Genomic DNA, 7,173 nt, shown 5'->3' on the forward strand with positions numbered 1-7,173 from the left:
TAAGTCGCGAGAAAAGTATATACCGATAATACATATCAGTCCCCTTAAGGTTATCCGAACTATTCTTCTAACATGATCGCTTATATTGCCATCGAATGGGGGAGATGGATAAGCCTGTAGTTGTATGGAAGCTTTAAGTCCTTTGCGCTATTCGTTAGCATAATGGTCTCTTTTCTAATTGATCGAAAAAGTGTTTCATGCCCAGTATTCTATTGATGAAGTTTAACGTAAAAACCACTTCTCTTTTCTTTTACTTGGATCTTGTCTTGATGTGCTCGGGCTTAGTTCTTGTAGCCTGTCGCTTCGGCGCTAAATTGTTCATGTCTAAACCGAGTCTTGACTTTTTCGCTCAGTCATAATCATGAAATAAATATGAATAAAGTAAAATTGTTAAAAAAATGTATCCAATAAGAAATTGTTCGATGCATTTGAAGGCCTTAAAATTGTTAAATGTAAGAACAGTTTAAATAGGGACAGAGGGTCTATTCCTTACACCCCACTCTTTAGTTTGGTAGTTAACGAATAAATGTAAAGATTCCCGCTGAAGAGGTTTTCTCGCTGAAGTTATTTTTTGTAGGAGAAGGCCTTTTACTTTGATCCGACAAGAGATTCCATGGAGTGGCGTTGGGAACAAAAGCCTGTGCCAAAAGGATCAAAGGTCACGAAAAGCACCAGAAAAGTGATGGTTACAATATTTTGGAATTTAGAGGGATGGGCTTTGGAAGGAATCAAGTTCAATCTTGATCGCGCCATATTACTTTGACTTATTAAGGCAGTTGTGTTTGCTTCATGAAAATGCTCCAGCCCAAACTGCTTCCCTTTTCAAGGCTACTCTACGCGAATGTGACTTCCCAGAGATTGAACACCGCCCGACTATTTTTTGTTTGCAAAGCTGAAAATCGAGTTAAGGGGTAAAAACGTTTTAAAAAGTATGTGCAAATAAAGGGAAATATTGTGAAAAATAATCAGTTTTTTTACTTATGACTTTTCATTCTTTGTTATTATGAGAATTCATGGACCGCACTACGTATGTGTATAGAAAGGAAAAAAGAGAAATAAAGATTCACAGATTTGAGGGCGTCATTCACATGAATTCAGGAGTGATAATTCGAAAGGATATAAAAAAGAACAAATAGAAGAGAGGAAATTCAAGAGAAATTGAGCCTATTGCTGCTTACCAGCCAAGTTGAACATCAACGAAGAATTCTTCATCGACTTTTCTATACTAACGAAGATTCTGGCTCCTCTGGTACCCAATATTTCTATTTCGTCCTGTGTCTTGCTAATATTTCTGTTTGATCTAAGATTTTCTCCTTTTCTTGTCTTCCCTATTGCGTCTATCAGTTCCTTCTCGGTCTTATTTTTATTATTTTGATATTATATTCTGCATCCACAACTCTGCTTTCCTTTTTCTTAATTTTTCTTTCACCTATCTCCACTATTTCCTTTATCCACTTTCTTCCCGGTGTAAAAAAACAGACGGAGTACGAACATTTCGACTCTAAGGTGCATAATATTTTTACAGTGGCATTGAAGCTTTAATCAGACGTTCAGAAAATTGTGTGGAAATCGAAGGAGGATATATTGAGAAATAATTTTTTTATGACCTTTTTTTTTCGATGTTGAACTAAGAATTCATGTGCGGTTACACTACGTAACTGTAGTCTGTAGTGAATTTATCGTTCAACTGTATTTTCGAATCTGACAAAAAAAGGATGAACACCAAAATGACACCAACACCACAATTATCTCTTAGTCATTGAAGAGACAAATTGATTTTGTTCAATTGTTGATGAATTTTTATTTAAATAACGTTAATAACGTTTTTTCTGTTTTCTATCCGGTCAATTGTCTTTACAAAGTATACCCATTACATTAATAATATCATACCTTTGATATGATACATTTTTGAATAACAAATAAGAGTACATATCAAGTGCTGAAAAACTAGTGGAAAACAACTTAAGTAATATTATTTCTAGCAATATTTTTCAAATTCATTTATTTATATGTGACAATTTTTGATCAAAATTAAAAGTGAGCAGCTTCCAATTTATCCTGTATTCCACTACTGGTAGTAGATGATTGAAGTCATAGTATCAATAAAGCCAGTTGGTAGCAGAATATAATAGTGCGCGTCCATTCTTCTTTCCTGGTCTAAGTGGTTTCTAATTTGGTAGACCGATGGAGCCAGCCTGGCAAGAGAATAAATCATTTCCTAAATAAACGGCACATGGTTAGTCTTTGATTTAATTGGTACCATCCGAAAATAAAATTCAAATAATTTGTACTACGTAAAATCTATGCTCCTAGCAGGAAAGAATAAGATTTTCTGGGCAAAAAAATACAAGAAATCTTATATATTAAAAAAATTGATGATTTCCATTCCAAGTCCGTTCAGGCGTTCTACCCAACCGATTTGCTTAATTTTTTTTTTAATGAAAGATATTGATGCACAGATCAGCCATCAACTATCGGATTTCATCTAATTTTCACCATTCTCAAGTTATATCCAAATGCGATTTCCCCCTGTACATTACTTATGGGAGTTTTTCACATACACACGTTTTATCCTCAATATCTCAGATTCTATTCAATATAGAGACTTCGTTTTAGTTTAAGAACACTCGCTGAAACACCTCCTTTCTTTTGAGTTTCTGAACACGTAAATCGGTTGAATTGGAGAGGAGCTAGGCGCGGACATTCAATGTGGAGTTATGGATTTTTGTAGGTTTTTGGCAATTTTCCTACATTCAAAGATCTATATCTCAGGATCTAATATAGCTACAGAGTTCGTTTTTTTCTATTATAATGATTTCTGATACTTATTTAATGGATTTGATGCGAGCGAAGCCGCGGGTAAAAGCTAGTTTTCTTTTAATTTGTACCATTCGAAATATCGATTTCTCTATTTGACCCTTCGCGAAATTTAGAAGAAAATAAATCTTCACAGATCAACTCAGTCGTTTATACGTTCGTACCTTCTGCCCATGAGTGGTGGAAAATCTTGTTTCTAGCACGAAAATATTCGATTTTTACGGAAAAATGAAGCGAATGGCTTCTATTTAATTTGTCCTATTTGTAAACTACAAATTCCTCATTTGTACCCCTATCGAAACCGGAAAATTTCAGTTTTCTCTATCAACTCTAATGCTATTCTCAAAGCTTACGTACGAAAGTTGGCAGCCATTCGGGGAGAGAAAAAGAGTCCGACAGCAGCAGGCAGCAGGTTGAACAGGTCCAGATCAGAGTCCGGATTGAAAGAGCTAGAAAACGAAACACTTTTGGTAATTTATTCATAAAAACTGAATGTTTTCGTAAAAATAATTCTATTTAATCAAGTAGATACGTAAGAGTTCCAACGCGAATATGAAGACTTTGTAACGGCAAGAGACGTGGGAAAGAGCAAAAAAAAAAATAAATGAAGATCGGCTCCATCTTAGACCGCGAATAAATGCAAACATCTGACGGTTTGTTTCATTTGTTTATGTTTTTTTCAACATTAAATTGCTGTGTACGATGAATTTTTATGAACGGTGTTATTGATAGGCTTCTTAAGTTTTCAGTTTTCATGCTTTTCGACAATTTAACATAAAACTTGCGAGTTTCAGAGGAATACCAATCATTTTGTTGAACTTATCCTTGAATCAAAACAAACATACTACAACTAGGTTACTAAAATCCAGCTGTTTCGAGAAAAACGCAAATTAAACTTTTACTAAGATTTTGGAAAATTGTAGAGACTAAACTAAAAGTTATTTTACTACCATTTCTGGATTATATTTAATTAGAAGTATTTATGTCTCGTTTTGACCACAATTTTGTACGAATTGACGAAAAACAGTCCTTGAAATTTAATGTATCCTAAAAAATATCAGTTACCTAGTTTTAGAAATAAGGATATTTTTAATATTGAGTACTTACATACCAAATGATCAAAGTCGTTTTTAATAAATGATTTTTCATATCCAATTTAGGAAGTCTTTATAGCACAATGTTAGAGTCAAACTTAATAATTCAAACACATTTAGCAAGCAGGGTAGTACACGAACAGTTTATTTAGTGTTTATAAGTTTTTATTGGCAATAATGTTAATAATTTATATTAATATAAATACACCCAAATATATGTATGTAAATCGAATATATCTAACAAAAATAAACGACAATACACTCAAATATATAAGAATTTATGTGTTACGACTTCAATCGGCTTCAATAGACATCAGAAACTTTCAATCAAGATACAGTGAAAATCCGCTTGAATGGATGTAAATCGAATATATCTGACAAAACTAAGCGCCAATATACCCCCAAAAATATAAGATTTGATGCGATTTGACTTCAGTCGGCGTCAATAGATATTGGAAATTTTCAATCAACATAAAATGACAATCGACCTCAATCGGCTTCGATAGATGTAAATCGAATATATCTGACAAAAGTAAACGCCAATTTTTTTACGAGCAACAAATCAAAATCGATAAAATCAAACGATATTATTTAATTAAATTTACTAAGTTAAAAATAAAAAATTAGCAAAAACAAAATAATAAAAAAAATTATAGATTTTCGTTGTCAGAATTATCAAAATCGCATTCGGGCTCGCCGACATCTCCTTCATGAGGCAGACCTAGATAAAATTGTTTGTACCTATCTCCGAGTGCTGACAGCTTTAGCGAGAACAAGGAAACCAGATCCCTGTGTTTCAAGGAGGTGATGGGAATTGGTTGGTCATACCGCTGCTTCAGCCTCAACAATGTGTGCCGACGGCTTCTTTTATTAAAATCTAAGATTTTGAAGGATTCATCAAAATTCTCCGTGAATTTCATCTTATTCAGCTCGGATTTTTCGAAACGCATCCAGCCCATTTTTTGCCTCCTTCCAGTTCGTAAGATTCTCCTTCCTAATGTAATTTAAAACCGGTACGGGCAAGACTTACATGAATAGTAGATAGAACTTTTAGAATGACTAGAAAAAAAAATGTTAAATTCTTGTATGACGAAAACTCTAATGAAAAAATGTATAGAGCGTAAATTGAAGAAAATTTGATTTGAAATCAAATACAAAATAAAATACTTGAGGTACTTCAACACGGCACCTGAGAATAAAACAAAAGTTAAAATTACAGTTTTGAACTGTAAATACATTACAATTAAATTTTAATATGTTGTCCTGGATTGCTTTCTATGCTTACCCGTTAGAATTCATTGCACGGAATAACTTTTTGGCTGCGTTGTTTTCGTCTTTTTCATATACGTTTGAATCTAAGTGCATGTAATTCCAAATGTTCTGAACTGATGATTCAATAATAATGTCCGGAATAAATTCATGTTATGAAATAAGTGACAAACCGATGAAGGCACGCTAACCGAATGACTATTCCGATAATTTTAATTTCGGCATTCTATTTCATTGCTCTGTAAGCTCTACTCCAAAAATCCTTTTAAACACTCTTTGATACTGACAAAATGAGTTAGTGTCCACAATTACCTAAATACATTATTGAGTCGGTAACGGTATTTTAATAAATTGAGTAATAAAATTATACTTACTTATGTTGATGTCGCATGATTGCAATATACGTCTTGTTCTTGAAAACATCTTGGAGCTCTGGAAGAATAAAGCACTAAATATTATACACTGTTTACATCCAACTAGCTCGAAAATGTAGAAAGCTTTACCTTAACCTTACCAACACAACTAATTGATTCAAAAATCAAGCCCCAGATTTGTAGTGCTACAACTAGACATGTAGAATTGTCCAATTGTTGCTTCTATCTTGCAGTTCTATTAAGTTGATCTACTGTAAAATGTCTACAACAGATACCTAGTTGTAGTATTGTGGGGACCTCGCCTAATGGGATTTATCTGTACACTTAACCCAGATTTTGCCAAATTTGTAGTTACCTACTTGTAGAACTCACGCCACGATACGCAACAATAAAAACGACGTTCCCTTATCTAGAATCAATATATTGTGTTTCCTATCGGCGAATATTAAGATTTTTCAATTTTATATCATCACTTCCAACTGTAGTAAAATTTGATTTATAAATTAATAAAATAATATTTTTATCAGTCGCTTTGAACACTTAAAAATAAGCAAAGAGCAAGTGACTTTTTGACAATATTTTTGCAATGTTGCTGAAGTTTGCGAATGCAATATATATTATAAAGTGAATTATTGACGAAAGTTGATAAAAATAAATAGAGCTTGTGTACCAGACATTCTTTTTCATTCATTGATATTATTATTTATATTAAACTTAGAGCAAAATCCGTAGAAAATGTTAATCGTTGATAACTGCATAATAAAAGCTGTTGAACATCTAGACCTAGAGTTTATTATACATTAAAATGCATATCGTGGAAGAATTAAAGTTGTTGTTCCTGTTTTAAATTGAAAATTTTCACCGAAAATTGAATATGACGTTCCGAAACTGTGACTTAAATCTCGTTCTGGATTAAGATCTCCAATCAGCTGATAAGTGATCTATCTGTCCAGGAACTCAAAGTACCATATATGTAATACTTCTCCATGGACAGTGGAAGCTGTTCCGATTACGGAAGACAGAATGATAACGATTTCACGATCCTCTGAGGTTTCAGCTCGGTTCTGTGCATTCTCAAGCATGCGCAGTATAGATAAAGTGTCTCGAACGAGTGTGAAGATTAATATTGTCGGCACTGTAACGTAGGGACCTTTCTTTCCCACACCAAATGCCCATATAGGAATATTACATATATGCGTATTTCTACGTAAAATGGGCCCGTTTGTAATCAACTTTACCAACCATTTTGCGAACAGTGCTTGCATATGCTCTTTTGCACCAGTTGTTTGTTTTTTAAGATCAAGTTTTATTAAGCTGTTTTTTGAATGAATATTTATACGAAAATAAATGATGAATTTCTTCTCTAGAGAGACTATTTCAGATTATTTGGAATTAAAAAGTCTGTTATGGACGCCACGAAATGCAAAGTCTTGGAGCTTGCAGTCTCTGTGGACCATGTCAGCACGGTTTTTAGCTAACATTATTTCTCGTATACCAAGTATGAGTGGTATTTCCAACTCGCACGCGAATTGCCTTGAAAAGTACTCTTAATTTCCGATTTGCCCTTAGGCTTTCCAATGGACCTCTATAATTATATTTTGTCTATGCATATCCTCCTT

The sequence above is a fragment of the Diorhabda sublineata genome, chromosome 3 (assembly GCF_026230105.1).
Source record: "Diorhabda sublineata isolate icDioSubl1.1 chromosome 3, icDioSubl1.1, whole genome shotgun sequence".
Taxonomy (NCBI): Eukaryota; Metazoa; Arthropoda; class Insecta; order Coleoptera; family Chrysomelidae; genus Diorhabda; species Diorhabda sublineata.